Source organism: Tachyglossus aculeatus, chromosome 6 (assembly GCF_015852505.1).
Source record: "Tachyglossus aculeatus isolate mTacAcu1 chromosome 6, mTacAcu1.pri, whole genome shotgun sequence".
NCBI classification, from domain to species: domain Eukaryota; kingdom Metazoa; phylum Chordata; class Mammalia; order Monotremata; family Tachyglossidae; genus Tachyglossus; species Tachyglossus aculeatus.
In genome coordinates, this window is record NC_052071.1 from 14731776 (window position 1) to 14749513 (window position 17738).

Here is a 17738-nt window from a genome sequence, read left to right on the forward strand (position 1 = left end):
TGAATGAATGAATGGTGGGTAGGGACCATCTCTAGATGCTGCCAACTTGGACTTTCCAAGCGCTCAGTCCAGTGCTCCGCATGCAGTAGGCACTCAATAAATATGATTAAATGAAAGAATGTCGGGTAAGGACCGTCTCTAGATGTTGTCAACTTGGACTTCCCAAGCGCTCAGTCCAGTGCTCCGCACGCAATATATACAACTGAATGAATGGATGAATGTTGGGTAGGGACCGTCTCTAGATGTTGCCAACTTGTCCTTCCCCAGCGCTCAGTCCGGTGCTCTGCACAAGTAAGCGCTCAATAAATATGACTGAATGAATGAATGTTGGGTAGGGACCGTCTCTAGATGCTGCCAAGTTGGACTTTCCAAGCGCTCAGTCCAGTGCTCCACACGCAGTAGGCGCTCAATAAATACAATTAAAATGAAAGAACGTTGGGTAGGGACCGTTTCTAGATGTTGCCAACTTGTCCTTTCCAAGCGCTCAGTTCAGCGCTCCGCACGCAGTAGGCGCTCAATAAATACGATTAAATGAAAGAATGTCGGGTAGGGACCGTCTCGATGTTTCTAAATTGTCCTTCCCAAGCGCTCAGTCCAGTACTCCGCACACAGTAGGCGCTCAATAAATACGACTGAATGAGTGGGTAGGGACCGTCTCTAGATGTTGCCAAGTTGGACTTCCCAACCGCTCAGTCCAGTGCTCCGCACACAGTAGGCGCTCAATAAATACGACTGAATGAGTGAATGAATGTTGGGTAGGGACCGTCTCTAGATATTGCCGACTTGGACATCCCAAGTGCTCAGTCCAGCGCTCGGCACGCAGTAGGCGCTCAATAAATACGACTGAATGAATGAATGTTGGGTTGGGTAGGGACCGTCTCTAGATGTTGCCGACTTGGACTTCCCAAGTGCTTAGCCCAGCGCTCCGCACACAGTTGATGCTCAATAAATACGATTGAATGATTGAATGAATGTCGGGTAGGGACCGTCTCTAGATGCCATCATCAATCGCATTTATTGAGCGCTTCCTATGTGCAGAGCACTGTACTAAGCACTTATAAAATTATAATAACGATGACATTTGTTAAGTGCTTACTATGTGCCAAGCACTGTTCTAAGCTCTGGGGGGGGGGATATAAGGTAATCAGTTTGTCCCACGTGGGGCTCCCAGTCTTAGTCCCCATTTTGCAGATGAGGTCACTGAGGCTCAGAGAAGTGAAGTGACTTGCCCAAGGTCACGCAGCAGACACGTGGGGGGGGAGCCGGGATTCGAACCCATGACCTCTGACTCCAAAGCCCGGGCTCTTGCCGCTGAGCCGCGCTGCTTGTCGCCAACTTGCCCTTCCCAGGCGCTTAGTCCAGTGCTCTGCACGCAGTAGGCGCTCAATAAATACGACTGAATGAGTGAATGAATGTTGGGTAGGGACCGTCTCTAGATGTTGCCAACTTGTCCTTCCCAAGCGCTCAGTCCAGTGCTCTGCACGCAGTAGGCGCTCAATAAATACGATTGAATGAATGAATGTTGGGTAGGGACCATCTCTAGATGTTGCCAACTTGGACTTCCCAAGAGCTCAGTCCAGTGCTCCGCATGCAGTAGGCGCTCAATAAATACAATTGAATGAGTGAATGAATGTTGGGTAGGGATCGTCTCTGGATGTTGCCAACCTGGACTTCCCAAGCGCTTAGTCCAGTGCTCCGCACACAGTAGGTGCTCAATAAATACGACTGAATGAATGAATGTTGGGTAGGGACCGTCTCTAGATGTTGCCAACTTGTCCTTCCCAAGCGCTCAGTCCAGTGCTCTGCATGCAGTAGGCGCTCAATAAATACAATTGAATGAGTGAATGAATGTTGGGTAGGGATCATCTCTGGATGTTGCCAACCTGGACTTCCCAAGCGCTCAGTCCAGTGCTCCGCACGCAGTAGGCGCTCAATAAATACGATTAAATGAATGAATGTTGGGTAGGGACCATCTCTAGATGTTGCCAAGTTGGACTTTCCAAGCGCTTAGTCCAGTGCTCCGCACACAGTAGGTGCTCAATAAATACGATTGAATGAATGAATGTTGGATAGGGACCGTCTCTAGATGGTGCCAACTTGTCCTTCCCAAGCACTCAGTCCAGTGCTCTGCATGCAGTAGGCACTCAATAAATACAATTGAATGAGTGAATGAATGTTGGGTAGGGACCCAAGCGCTCAGTCCAGTGCTCCGCACGCAGTAGGCGCTCAATAAATACGATTAAATGAATGAATGTTGGGTAGGGACCATCTCTAGATGTTGCCAACTTGCCCTTCCCAAGCGCTTAGTCCAGCGCTCCGCACACAGTAGGCGCTCAATAAATACGGCTGAATGATTGAATGAATGTCGGGTAGGGACCGTCTCTAGATGCCATCATCAATCGTATTTACTGAGCGCTTCCTATGTGCAGAGCACTGTACTAAGCGCTTACAAAATTATAATAACGATGACATTTGTTAAGTGCTTACTATGTGCCAAGCACTCTTCTAAGCGCTGGGGGGGATCAAGGTTGTCCCACGTGGGGCTCACAGTCTTGGTCCCCATTTTGCAGATGAGGTCACGGAGGCTCAGAGAAGTGACTTGCCCAAGGTCATGCAGCAGACACGTGGGGGGGGGAGCCGGGATTCGAACCCATGACCTCTGACTCCAAAGCCCGGGCTCTTGCCGCTGAGCCACGCTGCTTGTCGCCAACTTGTCCTTCCCAGGCGCTTAGTCCAGTGCTCTGCACGCAGTAGGCGCTCAATAAATACGACTGAATGAGTGAATGAATGTTGGGTAGGGACCGTCTCTAGATGTTGCCAACTTGGACTTCCCAAGAGCTCAGTCCAGTGCTCTGCACGCAGTAGGCGCTCAATAAATACGATTGAATGAATGAATGTTGGGTAGGGACCATCTCTAGATGTTGCCAACTTGGACTTCCCAAGAGCTCAGTCCAGTGCTCTGCGTGCAGTAGGCGCTCAATAAATACGATTGAATGAGTGAATGAATGTTGGGTAGGGATCGTCTCTGGATGTTGCCAACCTGGACTTCCCAAGCGCTTAGTCCAGTGCTCCGCACACAGTAGGTGCTCAATAAATATGACTGAATGAATGAATGTTGGGTAGGGACCATCTCTAGATGTTGCCAACTTGTCCTTCCCAAGCGCTCAGTCCAGTGCTCCGCACGCAGTAGGCGCTCAATAAATACGACTGAATGACTGAATGAATGTCGGGTAGGGACCGTCTCTAGATGCCATCATCAATCGCATTTATTGAGCGCTTCCTATGTGCAGAGCACTGTACTAAGCGCTTACAAAATTATAATAACGATGACATTTGTTAAGTGCTTACTATGTGCCAAGCACTCTTCTAAGCGCTGGGGGGGATCAAGGTTGTCCCACGTGGGGCTCACAGTCTTGGTCCCCATTTTACAGATGAGGTCACTGAGGCTCAGAGAAGTGACTTGCCCAAGGTCACGCAGCAGACACGTGGGGGGGGGGGGGGGGAGCCGGGATTCGAACCCATGACCTCTGACTCCAAAGCCCGGGCTCTGGCTGCTGAGCCGCGCTGCTTGTCGCCAACTTGTCCTCCCCAGGCGCTCAGTCCAGTGCTCTGCACGCAGTAGGCGCTCAATAAATACGACTGAATGAGTGAATGAATGTTGGGTAGGGACCGTCTCTAGATGTTGCCAACTTGTCCTTCCCAAGCGCTCAGTCCAGCGCTCCGCATGCAGTAGGTGCTCAATAAATATGATTGAATGAATGAGTGTTGGGTAGGGACCATCTCTAGATGTTGCCAACTTGGACTTCCCAAGCGCTCAGTCCAGTGCTCTGCACGCAGTAGGCGCTCAATAAATACAACTGAATGAGTGAATGAATGTTGGGTAGGGATCGTCTCTGGATGTTGCCAACCTGGACTTCCCAAGCGCTTAGTCCAGTGCTCCGCACACAGTAGGCGCTCAATAAATACGATTGAATGAATGAATGTTGGGTAGGGACCATCTCTAGATGTTGCCAAGTTGGACTTTCCAAGCGCTTAGTCCAGTGCTCCGCACACAGTAGGTGCTCAATAAATACGATTGAATGAATGAATGTTGGATAGGGACCGTCTCTAGATGGTGCCAACTTGTCCTTCCCAAGCACTCAGTCCAGTGCTCTGCATGCAGTAGGCACTCAATAAATACAATTGAATGAGTGAATGAATGTTGGGTAGGGACCCAAGCGCTCAGTCCAGTGCTCCGCACGCAGTAGGCGCTCAATAAATACGATTAAATGAATGAATGTTGGGTAGGGACCATCTCTAGATGTTGCCAACTTGCCCTTCCCAAGCGCTTAGTCCAGCGCTCCGCACACAGTAGGCGCTCAATAAATACGGCTGAATGATTGAATGAATGTCGGGTAGGGACCGTCTCTAGATGCCATCATCAATCGTATTTACTGAGCGCTTCCTATGTGCAGAGCACTGTACTAAGCGCTTACAAAATTATAATAACGATGACATTTGTTAAGTGCTTACTATGTGCCAAGCACTCTTCTAAGCGCTGGGGGGGATCAAGGTTGTCCCACGTGGGGCTCACAGTCTTGGTCCCCATTTTGCAGATGAGGTCACGGAGGCTCAGAGAAGTGACTTGCCCAAGGTCACGCAGCAGACACGTGGGGGGGGGAGCCGGGATTCGAACCCATGACCTCTGACTCCAAAGCCCGGGCTCTGGCCGCTGAGCCGCGCTGCTTGTCGCCAACTTGTCCTCCCCAGGCGCTCAGTACAGTGCTCCGCACGCAGTAGGCCCTCAATAAATACGACTGAATGAGTGAATGAATGTCGGGTAAGGACCGTCTCTAGATGTTGCCAACTTGTCCTTCCCAAGCGCTCAGTCCAGTGCTCTGCACGCAGTAGGTGCTCAATAAATATGATTGAATGAATGAGTGTTGGGTAGGGACCATCTCTAGATGTTGCCAACTTGGACTTCCCAAGCGCTCAGTCCAGTGCTCTGCATGCAGTAGGCGCTCAATAAATACAACTGAATGAGTGAATGAATGTTGGGTAGGGACCATATCTAGATGGTGCCAAGTTGGACTTTCCAAGCTCTTAGTCCAGTGCTCCGCACACAGTAGGCGCTCAATAAATACGATTGAATGAATGAATGTTGGGTAGGGACCATCTCTAGATGTTGCCAACTTGGACTTCCCAAGCGCTCAGTCCAGTGCTCTGCACGCAGTAGGCGCTCAATAAATATGACTGAATGAGTGAATGAATGTTGGGTGGGGACCATCTCTAGATGGTGCCAAGTTGGACTTTCCAAGCGCTTAGTCCAGTGCTCTGCACACAGTAGGCGCTCAATAAATACTATTAAATGAATGAATGTTGGGTAGGGACCGTCTCTAGATGTTGCCAACTTGTCCTTCCCCAGCGCTCAGTCCAGTGCTCTGCACACAGTAGGCGCTCAATAAATATGACTGAATGAGTGAATGAATGTTGAGTAGGGGCTGTCTCTATATGTTGCCGACTTGTCCTTCCCAAGCGCTCAGTACAGTGCTCCGCACGCAGTAGGCGCTCAGTAAATACGACTGAATGAATGAATGGACGAATGAATGAATGAATGAGGAGGTTGGGCGCGCGCACGCGCGCCCCCGCGGGAGGTCCTTAATCAGGGGGCGCCAAGTGGCCCTACCTCAGGCGCGCGCATGCGCGAGACAGGGAGCGAGAGAGCGCGCGTGCGCGCCGCCGCGTCGGGCACTCCCGCTCGCCACCGCCCCCAGGCGGCCGGGCCGGCGAAGGGCAGCCCGCCCCCCCCCGTCCCCGCGGCGCCCCCCCGCGGCCGGGCGCTTACCTGCAGTGGTCCCCGGCATGGCGCGCCCCGGGACTGCGGGTCCACACCGCCGCCGCCGCCGCCGCCGCCAGGCCCAGCCTGCGCCCCGATGACGTCACCCGCCCCGGCGCCGCTCATTGGCCGCCTTAGAGCCCGGACGGACCCTGCTTTTCATTCATTCATTCATCCATCCATCCATTCATCATCATCATCATCAATCGTATTTATTGAGCGCTTACTGTGTGCAGAGCACTGCACTAAGCGCCTGGGAAGTCCAAGTTGGCAACATAGAGAGACGGTCCCTACCCAACAGTGGGCTCACAGTCTAAAAGGGGGAGACAGAGAAATTCATTCATTCATCCATCCATCCATTCAATCAATCAATCAATCGTATTTATTGAGCGCTTACTGTGTGCAGAGCACTGTACTAAGCGCTTGGGAAGTACAAGTTGGCAACATAGAGAGACGGCCCCTACCCAACAGTGGGGCTCACAGTCTAAAAGGGGGAGACAGAGAAATTCATCCATTCATTCATTCATCATCATCATCATCAATCGTATTTATTGAGTGCTTACTGTGTGCAGAGCACTGCACTAAGCGCTTGGGAAGTACAAGTTGGCAACATAGAGAGACGGTCCCTACCCAACAGTGGGGCTCACAGTCTAAAAGGGGGAGACAGAGAAATTCATCCATTCATTCATTCATTCATCATCATCATCATCAATCGTATTTATTGAGCGCTTACTCTGTGCAGAGCACTGGACTAAGCGCTTGGGAAGTACAAGTTGGCAACATAGAGAGACGGCCCCTACCCAACAGTGGGCTCACAGTCTAAAAGGGGGAGACAGAGAAACTCATTCATTCATCCATCCATCCATCCATTCATCCATCCATTCATCCAATCGTATTTATGGAAAGCTTACTGCGTGCAGAGCATTCATCATCATCATCATCAATCGTATTTATTGAGCCCTTACTGTGGGCAGAGCATCCAATCAATCAATCATCATCATCAATCGTATTGATTGAGCAATTACTGTGTGCAGAGCACTGGACTAAGCGCTTGGGAAGGACAAGTGCGCAACATCTAGAGACGGTCCCTACCCAACAGTGGGTTCACATCATCATCATCAATCGTATTTATTGAGCCCCTACTGTGTGCTGAGCACTGGACTACGCACTTGGGAAGTACAAATTGGCAACATATAGAGACAGCCCCTACCCAACAGTGGGCTCACAGTCTAAAAGGGGGAGACAGAGAACAAAACCAAACATACTAACAAAATAAAATAAATAAATATGTACAAGTAAAATAAATAGAGTAATAAATATGTACAGACATATATACATATATACAGGTGCTGCGGGGAAGGGAAGGAGGTAAGATGGAGGGGATGGAGAGGGGGACGAGGGGGAGGGGAAGGAAGGGGCTCAGTCTGGGAAGGCCTCCTGGAGGAGGTGAGCTCTCAGTAGGGCCTTGAAGGGAGGAAGAGAGCTAGCTTGGCGGGTGGGCAGAGGGAGGGCATTCCAGGCCCGGGGGGTGACGTGGGCCGGGGGTCGATGGCGGGACAGGCGAGAACGAGGCCCGGTGAGGAGATTAGCGGCAGAGGAGCAGAGGGTGCGGGCTGGGCTGGAGAAGGACAGAAGGGAGGGGAGGTAGGAGGGGGCGAGGGGATGGACAGCCTTGAAGCCCAGGGTGAGGAGTTTCTGCCTGATGCGCAGATTGATTGGTAGCCACTGGAGATTATGGAGCGCTTACTGTGTGCAGAGCAATCAATCAATCATCATCATCAATCGTATTTATTGAGCGCTTACTGTGTGCGGAGCACTGGACTAAGCGCTTGGGAAGGACAAGTTGGCAACATCTAGAGACGGTCCCTACCCAACAGTGGGCTCACATCATCATCATCATCAATCGTATTTATTGAGCCCTTACTGTGTGCAGGGCACTGGACTAAGCGCTTGGGAAGGACAAGTGGGCAACATCTTAGAGACGGTCCCTACCCAACAGTGGGCTTACATCATCATTATCATCAATCGTATTTATTGAGCCCTTAATGTGTGCAGAGCACTGTACTAAGCGCTTGGGAAGGACAAGTGGGCAACATCTAGAGACAGTCCCTACCCAACAGCGGGCTCACGGTCTAGAAGGGGGAGACGGAGAACAAAACCAAACATATTAATAAAATAAAATAAATAGAATAGATACGTACAAGTAAAATAGAGTAATAAATATGTACAAACATATATACAGGTGCTGTGGGGAAGGGAAGGAGGTAAGATGGGGGGGATGGAGAGGGGGACCGGGGGAGAGGAAGGAAGGGGCTCAATCAATCGTATTTATTGAGCGCTTACTGTGTGCAGAGCACTGGACTAAGCGCTTGGGAAGTCCAAGTGGGCAACATCTAGAGACGGTCCCTACCCAACAGTGGGCTCACAGCATCATCATCATCAATCGTATTTATTGAGCCCTTACTGTGTGCAGAGCACTGGACTAAGCGCTTGGGAAGGACAAGTGGGCAACATCTAGAGACGGTCCCTACCCAACAGTGGGCTCACATCATCATCATCATCATCAATCGTATTTATTGAGCGCTTACTGTGTGCAGGGCACTGGACTAAGCGCTTAGGAAGTACAAGTTGGCAACATATAGAGACGGTCCCTACCCAACAGTGGGCTCACGGTCTAGAAGGGGGAGACAGAAAACAAAACCAAACATATTAATAAAATAAAATAAATAGAATAGATATGTACAAGTAAAATAGAGTAATAAATAAAGAGGTGCTGTGGGGAAGGGAAGGAGGTAAGATGAGGGGGATGGAGTGGGGGACCAGGGGGAGAGGAAGGAAGCGGCTCAATCGTATTTATTGAGTGCTTACTGTGTGCAGAGCACTGGACTAAGCGCTTGGGAAGTACAAATTGGCAACATATAGAGACGGTCCCTACCCAACAGTGGGCTCACAGTCTAGAAGGGGGAGACAGAGAACAAAACAAAACACATTAACAGAATAAAGTAAATAATAGAATAAATATGTACAAGTAAAATAGAGTACTAAATACGTACAAACATATATACAGTTCAACTGAACTCTTTTTTTATGGCATTTATTAAGCGCTTACTCTGTGCAAAGCACTGTTCTAAGCGCTGGAGAGGTTACAAGGTGATCAGGTTATCCTACAGGGGGCTCACAGTCTTCATCCCCATTTTACAGATGAGGGAACTGAGGCCCAGAGAAGCGAAGTGACTTGCCCAAAGTCACACAGCTGACACTTGGAGGAGCCGGGATTTGAACCCGTGACCTCTGACTCCAAAGCCCGGGCTTTTCCCACTGAGCCACGCCGCTTAGTACCTCGACTCATTCCCGGTATTCCTCCAGCCCCTCTCTTCCGGAGATCTTGCACACTTCTCTGCTGTGTGACCCTGGGCAGGCCACTTAGCTTCTCTGGGCCTCAGTCACCTCATCCGTAAAGTGGGGGTGAAGGCTGTGAGCCCCACGAGGGACAACCTGATTACCTTTACTTCCCAAGCACTCAGTACAGTGCTCTGCACACAGTAAGCACTCAATAAATACGATTGATTGATTGACTGATTGTAGCTACCCCAGCGATTAGAACAGTGCTTGGCACAAAGTGCTTAGCAAATACCATCATTATTGTTATTCTCATTTTATTCCCCCCCGACACACACACACAAAAAAAAATTACCACCTCATCCCCTGCCAGGGGAAACTGAGGCCCGAAGAGTCAATGTGACTTGCCCAAAGTGGTGGCGGTGAAACCTAGAACTCGGTTCTCACGACGCCCAACCAGCGCGTCCTCCTCTGCCCGACACCGACTCGAAATGGGCTCATTGGAGCCCGGGTCAGTTGAACTGACCTTAGTGCTGAACTTAACCTGAACTTAGTAGAGTGCTAAGCGCTTAGTACAGTGCTCTGCACACAGTAAGCACTCAATAAATACGATTGATTGATTGATTGAACCCCATCCCGTGGGCCGGGCCGAACACCGTTCCGGCAGAAATTTCACAAACGAGGGCCGGCGACGACAGACGGCAAGAAAGCCGGGGATGCGCCAGGCTGATGACGATCAATCAATCGTATTTATTGAGCGCTTACTGTGTGCAGAGCACTGTACTAAGCGATGATGATGGTATTTGTTAAGCGCTTACTATGTGCAAAGCACTGTTCTAAGCGCTGGGGAGGTTACAAGGTGATCAGGTTGTCCCATGGTGGGGGGCTCACAGTCTTCACCCCCATTTTCCCGATGAGGCAACTGAGGCCCAGGGAAGTTGACTTGCCCAAAGTCACCCAGCTGACAGTCGGCGGGGGCGGGATTTGAACCCGTGACCTCAGACTCCAAAGCCCGGGCTCTTTCCACCGAGCCCTGCCTAAGCCGGCATCGGAGGCGAGGTGGCACCGATGCCCAACCCACTGAGCGAAACCACAGAGACGGCAAGTTGGGCCTCTCCCGCTCTTCCCACCCTCTCCCATTCCCACGGCTCTCCTGGCTCGCTCAACGCTCGGGCTGCAGGTGATGGCGATTTTCCGGGCTCCCACGGCTCCGGGATTCGGAAGATCCCGCCTCGGCCTTCCCGCCCCCCGCTTCCAACGTGAATCGCGGGGCTGCGTGTCGGGAAGCTGATTCCCTGCTCCACCTGGGCTCTGCGAGCCCGCTCGGGGGAGAAAAGGTGAGTGTGGCACGGTGGAACGGGAAGCAATCAATCAATCAATCAATCAAATCGTATTTATTGAGCGCTTACTGCGTGCCGAGCACTGTACACTGTACTCCCCACAGCACCTGTTTATATGTATATGTGTTTGTACATATTTCTTACTCAATTTATTTTACTTGTACATATCTATTCTATTTTATTTTGTAGTACGTTTGGTTTGGTCTCCCCCTTTTAGACTGTGAGCCCACTGTTGGGTAGGGACTGTCTCTATATGTTGCCAACTTGTACTGCCCAAGCGCTTAGTACAGTGCTCTGCACACAGTAAGCGCTCAATAAATACGATTGATGATGATGACGTACCAAACGCTTAGGAAGTACAGGTTGGCAACACAGAGACGGTCCCTAATAATGACGGCACTTATTAAGCGCTTACGATGCGCAAAGCACTGTTCTAAGCGCTGGGGAGTTACAAGGTGATCAGGTTGTCCCACTGGGGGGGCTCACAGTCTTCATCCCCATTTTACAGAGGAGGTCACTGAGGCCCAGAGAAGCGAAGTGACTTGCCCGAAGTCACACAGCTGACAGGGAGCCGGGATACCCAACAATGGGCTCACAGTCTTGAAGGGGGGAGACAGAGTGGACAGGTGTCAAGTCCTCAGAACAAATAGAATTAAAAGCTAAATACACATCATTAAAAAGATAACGGTTAAAAGCGCCTGTCTAGTAAACAGGAGATCCTGGGTTCGAATCCCAGCCTCAACTTCCCCTTCTAGACTGTGAGCCCGCTGTTGGGTAGGGGCCGTCTCTACATGTTGCCAACTTGGACTTCCCAAGCGCTTAGTCCAGTGCTCTGCACACAGTAAGCGCTCAATAAATACGATTGAATGAAGGAATGACAATAAAGCGCACAGGCTTTGGAGCCAGAGGTCATGGGTTCGGATCCCGGCTCCGCCATTTGTCAGCTGTGTGACTTTGGGCAAGTCACTTCACTTCTCTGGGCCTCACTGACCTCATCTGGAAAACGGGGATTAAGTCTGTGAGCCCCACGTGGGACAACCTGATTACCTTGTTTCTACCCCAGCGCTTAGAACAGTGCTTGGCACATAGTAAGCGCTTAATAAATGTCATTATTATTATTATTATTATTACACGTAAAATAAACCGAATAGAGCCCCGGTCTGGGGGTCAGGAGGACCTGGGTTTTCTCATCCCGCCACTTGTCTGCTGTGTGTCCTGGGGCAAGTCACTTCACTGGGCCTCAGTTCCCTCATCTGGAAAATGGGAATTAAGAATGTGAGCCCTATTTGGGACAAGGACTATGTCCAACCCGATCATCTTGTACCTACCCCAGCGCTTAGAACACTGCCTGACATGTAGTAAGCGCTTAACATATACCACAGTTATTACTACTATTATTATAAGTGTTATTTACTGAGCATCCAGTGGGTGCAGTGTACTGTACTAAGTGCTTGGGAAGTTATGACAGATTGAAGACAGTTTTTATGGTATTTGTTGAGCACTTATTTTGAGTCAAGCACTGTTATAAGTCCCTTCAAGGCCCTGCTGAAAGCTCACCTCCTCCAGGAGGCCTTCCCAGACTGATCCCCTTCCTTCCTCTCCCCCTCATCCCCTTCTCCATCCCCCCATCTTACCTCCCTCCCTTCCCCACAGCACCTGTATATATGTATATATGTTTGTACATATTTTTTACTCTATTTATTTATTTAATTTATTTGTACATATCTATTCTATTTATTTTATTTTGTTAGTATGTTTGGTTTTGTTCTCTGTCTCCCCCTTTTAGACTGTGAGCCCACTGTTGGGTAGGGACTGTCTCTATATGTTGCCAATTTGGACTTCCCAAGCGCTTAGTACAGTGCTCTGCACATAGTAAGCGCTCAATAAATACGATCGATGATGATGATGATAAGCGCTGGAGCCTGCACTCCAATGGGTGCAGGAGAAGCAGCGTGGCATACAGGAGAGCATAGGCCTGGGAATCAGAAGGAACTGGGTTCTAATTCCAACTCCACCATCTGTCTGCTGTGTGACCTTGGGCGAGTCATTTCACTTCTCTGGGCCTCAGCTACCTCATCTGTAAAAGTGGAATTTACACGTTGGCCCCACTGTATATATGTATATATGTTTGTACACATTTATTACTCTATTTATTTATTTTACTTGTACATATCTATTCTATTTATTTTATTTTGTTAGTATGTTTGGGTTTGTTCTCTGTCTCCCCCTTTTAGACTGTGAGCCCACCGTTGGGCAGGGACTGTCTCTATATGTTGCCAATTTGTACTTCCCAAGCGCTTAGTACAGTGCTCTGCACACAGTAAGCGCTCAATAAATACGATTGATGATGATGATGTGGGACATCAACTGATTAGTCTGTATCCACCCCGACATTTAGTACAGTGTCTGGCACATGGGAAGTAAGTGCTCAACAGATAACAACAAAAAAAAGTCAAAAAGAAATTTGTGCCCAATCTGCAGATCTTGCGTCTCCTCCAATCAATCAATCAATCAATCGTATTTATTGAGCGCTTACTCTGTGCAGAGCACTGTACTAAGCGCTTGGGCAGTACAAATTGGCAACATATAGAGACAGTCCCTACCCAACAGTGGGCTCACAGTCTAGAAGTCCAGCGCTTAGTACAGGGCTTGGCACATGGGAAGTACTGATTATTATTATTTATAAATAATCGAGATGACCGGTGAGTTGGTACAACTTGGGGTATTGGGAATTAATTGAAATTTCAGAAGAGCCCTGGAACGCTCTGTCGTTCACCATTCATTCAATCGTATTTATTGAGCGCTTACTGTGTACAGAGGACTGTACTAAGCGCTCGGGAAGTACAAGTTGGCAACATATAGAGACGGTCCCTACCCAACAATGGGCTCACAGTCTAGAAGGGGGAGACAGACGACAAAACAAAACACCAAGCGGCTGGGAAGATTTCAACTCCTCCCCAACTCACCTTCTCACTGTCGCTTATTTTCAACTCTCCCGCCTCCAGCGCCTTGCTCAAAAATCCCAAAATACAGCTCTCCCCATCTTCAAAGCCTGCCCGAAATCTCACCTCCCAATTAAAACTCCACCGCCTCAGGTCATGTCATCCCATTAGCCATCCTGATTGATTGTCTATTGATTTAGGTATTCAACTCATTTATTCAGTTATTCATCTCTTTGTACTCTGGCCATTACCAGCTAAATCTCTGCATCTTTGCCCCGTGCTGTTTATTTGTAAATAATAATAATAATAATAATAATAATAATGATGGCATTTATTAAGCGCTTACTATGTGCAAAGCGCTGTTCTAAGCACTGGGGAGGTTACAAGGTGACCAGGTTGTCCCACATGGGGCTCACCGTCTCAATCCCCATTTTACAGATGAGGTAACTGAGGCCCAGAGAAGTGAAGTGACTTGCCCAAAGTCACACAGCTGACAGGTGGCGGAGCCAGGATTTGAACCCATGACCTCTGACTCCAAAGCCCATGCTCTTTTCCACTGAGCCACGCTGCTTCTCTAAATAAATAATAATATTTAATAATATTAATTTTATTTATATTTATATATTCATAACACCTTAATATTTAATATTTAACAATAATAAATGATAAAGAAGTAAATAATGCTGGGCCTGCCTGCCTCCCTCGTTAGACTGTAAGCTCCTCTAGGGCAGGGCAGGGACCGCATCACTCAGCATGGTACTGAGGCAGGGCACGCAATAATAACAATAATAATAATAAAGAAGCAGCGTGGCTCAGTGGAAAGAGCGTGGGCTTTGGAATCAGAGGCCATGGGTTCAAATCCCAGCTCCGCCAATTGCCAGCTGTGTGACTTTGGGCAAGTCGCTTAACGTCTCTGGGCCTCAGTTACCTCATCTGGAAAATGGGGGATTAAGACTGTGAGCCCCCGGTGGGACAACTTGATCCCCTTGTAACCTCCCCAGCGCTTAGAACGGTGCCTTGCACGTAGTAAGCACTTAATAAATGCCATCATTATTATTATTACAGTGGTATTTGCTAAGCTCTTGCTATGTGCAAAGCACTGTTCTAAGCGCTGGGGAGGTTACACTATTGTCACATGATGTCATATGGAAGGCCACCTGAACCTCTAATAACAATAACTGTATTTGTTAATTGCTTCCTCTGTGCCAAGCACTGTACTAAGCCATTAGGGTAGATTCAAGATAATCAGGTCAGGCTCACAGTCTAAGGGGGAAGGGGACCCAATTCGATTGGAAGCTCCTTGAGGAGAGGAATCGTGTCTACCTATTCAAACAATGGTATTTACTGAGCGCTTACTATGTGCAAAGCACTGTTCTAAGCATTTGGGAGAGTGCAATACAACAGATTCGGCTGCATTATGCTCTCCCAAGTGAGAGCGCTCAATAAATACCCATGATTGAATCTACAATTCTTCTCCAGTTGGTGGTAGGGGGTGTTGACCTCTCTGGTCCCAGTTCCGGGGTCACCGTGTGCCGCACCCTCTGAATCAGCCGCCCCTTTCACTCGCCACTTGAAGGCAGGCCTGGATTTTACACAGCAGACACTCAACAAATACCTATTTACCTCCTCCAGGAGGCCTTCCCAGACTGAGCCCCTTCCTTCCTCTCGCCCTCGTCCCCCTCTCCATCCCCCCATCTTACCTCCTTCCCTTCCCCACAGCACCTGTATATATGTATATATGTTTGTACATATTTATTACTCTATTTTACTTGTACATATCTATTGTATTTATTTTATTTTGTTAGTATGTTTGGTTTTGTTCTCTGTCTCCCCCTTTTAGACTGTGAGCCCACTGTTGGGTAGGGACTGTCTCTATATGTCGCCAATTTGTACTTCCCAAGCACTTAGTACAGTGCTCTGCACATAGTAAGCGCTCAATAAATACGATTGATGATGATGATGAAATACACCGATAGTAACGATGATACTATTGTTACTTCCTTCCTCTACCCCTCGTCCCCCTCTCCATCCCCCTCATCTTACCTCCTTCCCTTCCCCACAGCACCTGTATACATGTATATATGTTTGTACATATTTATTACTCTATTTATTTAACTTGTACATATCTATTCTATTTATTTTATTTTGTTAGTATGTTTGGTTTTGTTCTCTGTCTCCCCCTTTTAGACTGTGAGCCCACTGTTGGGTAGGGACTGTCTCTATATGTTGCCAACTTGTACTTCCCAAGCGCTTAGTACAGTGCTCTGCACACAGTAAGCACTCAATAAATACGATTGATGATGATGATGATGGCTGCGGGCTACTGTTGCCTGAACACAGGTGCCTCCTCCCACAGTAATAATAATGGTGGGATTTGTTAAGCGCTTACTGTGTGCCAGGCACTTTACTATGTGCTGGGATAGATACAAGCTAATCATTCATTCACTCAATTGTATTTATTGAGTGCTTACTGTGTGCAGAGCACTGTACTAAGCGCTTGCGAAGTATAAGTTGGCAACATATAGAGACAGTCCCTACCCACAACGGGCTCACGGTCTAGAAGGGGGAGACGGACAACAAAACAAAACATGTAGACGGGTGCATTATAGCTATATGCACATTACTAACAAAGTAAATAATAATAATAATAATAATAATAATAATAATGATGGCATATATTATTACTATGTGCAAAGCACTGTTCTAATCGCTGGGGAGGTTACAAGGTGACCAGGTTGTCCCACAGGGGGCTCACAGTCTTCATCCCCATTTTACAGATGAGGTAACAGAGGCCCAGAGAAGTGAAGTGACTTGCCCAAAGTCACCCAGCCGACAATTGGGGGAGCCGGGATTCGAACCCATGACCTCTGACTCCAAAGCCCGGGCTCTTTCCACCGAGCCATGCTGCTTCTTGGTAAATATGTACAAGGAAAAGAAAACTGAGGCACAGAGAATCCACGTGACTTGCCTGAGGTCAAACAGCAGGTTGAGACACAGTCCCTGTCCCACATGGGCCTCAGACTCCCAATCCCCATTTGACAGATGGGGTAACTGAGGCATAGAGAAGTGAGTTGCCCACAGAAAGGCAAGTGGCGGAGCGGGAATTAGAACTCAATTTGACAGATGGGGTAACTGAGGCATAGAGAAGTGAGTTGCCCAAGATCACACAGAAAGGCAAGTGGCGGAGCGGGAATTAGAACTCAATTTGACAGATGGGGTAACTGAGGCATAGAGAAGTGAGTTGCCCAGGATCACACAGAAAGACAAGCGGCAGAGCGGGAATTAGAACTCAGGGCCTTCTGATTCCCAAGGCCAGGCTCTATCCACTAGGCCATGCTGCCTCCCCAACAAACCCTAGGGGATCCTGGTGCCTTGTTCTCCCTCCACCCTCCACCTGCGCCAAACCCCGGGTGGGCAAATAGGCCCAGCTGTCCTTTGAGACCCCAGGAAGCCCTCCAGAGAGCCACCGGCATTTGGCCCCCTGATGCCAAGTCTCTGGAGCCGAACCAGGAAGGGGCAGGAAAGAGAGGCAGCGCTTCCCCGGATGCTCCACAACCCCCACATTTTCAGAAAAGCGCCTAGCCTCGTGTTTGCCTCTCTCTGGATGCTACGGGATCGGAGCTTGGATACAGGGAGTGGGCAGGACGAGGAGCTCAGACACCCAGTCGCCCCCGCCGATTCCACACCTGCCAAAATTCATTCATTCAATCGTATTTATTCAGAGCACTGTACTAAGCGCTTGGGAAGTACAAGTCGGCAACATATAGGGATGGTACCTACCCAACAACGGGCTCACAGTCTAGAAATAGAAAGAATCTGATGACCCTGGTCCCTCCCCTCCCACAATTATCCGGCGCTTCCGAGGAGGAAAAGGGCATCCAAATCCCTTTCCCTCTGCTGGGCACTTCACAGAAAGAGAGGAAGAGGAAGAGAGACAGAGAGGAGAGAGAGAATGAGAAGCAGAGCCACAGAGAGTGAGAGACAGTCACAGAATGTGAGACGGAGAGAGAGATAGGGCCACAGGAAGAGTGAGAGACAGCAATAATAATAATTATGATGGCATTTGTTAAGCGCTTACTATGTGCAAAGCACTGTTCTAAGCGCTGGGGAGGTAACAAGGTGATCAGGTTGTCCCACAGGGGGCTCACAGTCTTAATTCCCATTCTACAGATGAGGGAACTAAGGCCCAGAGAAGTGAAGTGACTTGCCCAGAGTCCCCCAGCTGACAACTGGCGGAGCCGGGATTTGAACCCATGACCTCTGACTCCAAAGCCCGGGCTCTTTCCATTGAGCCACGCTGCT

The 17738-nt window shown here is 49.0% G+C and overlaps 1 protein-coding gene across 3 annotated transcripts in view; it reads right to left on the minus strand.

Annotated features, from left to right (window-relative positions):
• Positions 1-17738, minus strand: part of PAK3 (p21 (RAC1) activated kinase 3) — a 157287-nt gene that overhangs the window by 105043 nt on the left and 34506 nt on the right. Inside the window, exon 1 of one of the 3 annotated variants that reach the window (XM_038748107.1) lies at positions 5825-5843. The exons of the other annotated variants lie outside the window; for them this stretch is intronic. The gene's annotated coding sequence lies outside the window, so the exon portion shown is untranslated. Of the gene's footprint in view, positions 1-5824; positions 5844-17738 lie in introns of those variants that run through there. 3 annotated transcript variants of the gene reach the window in all.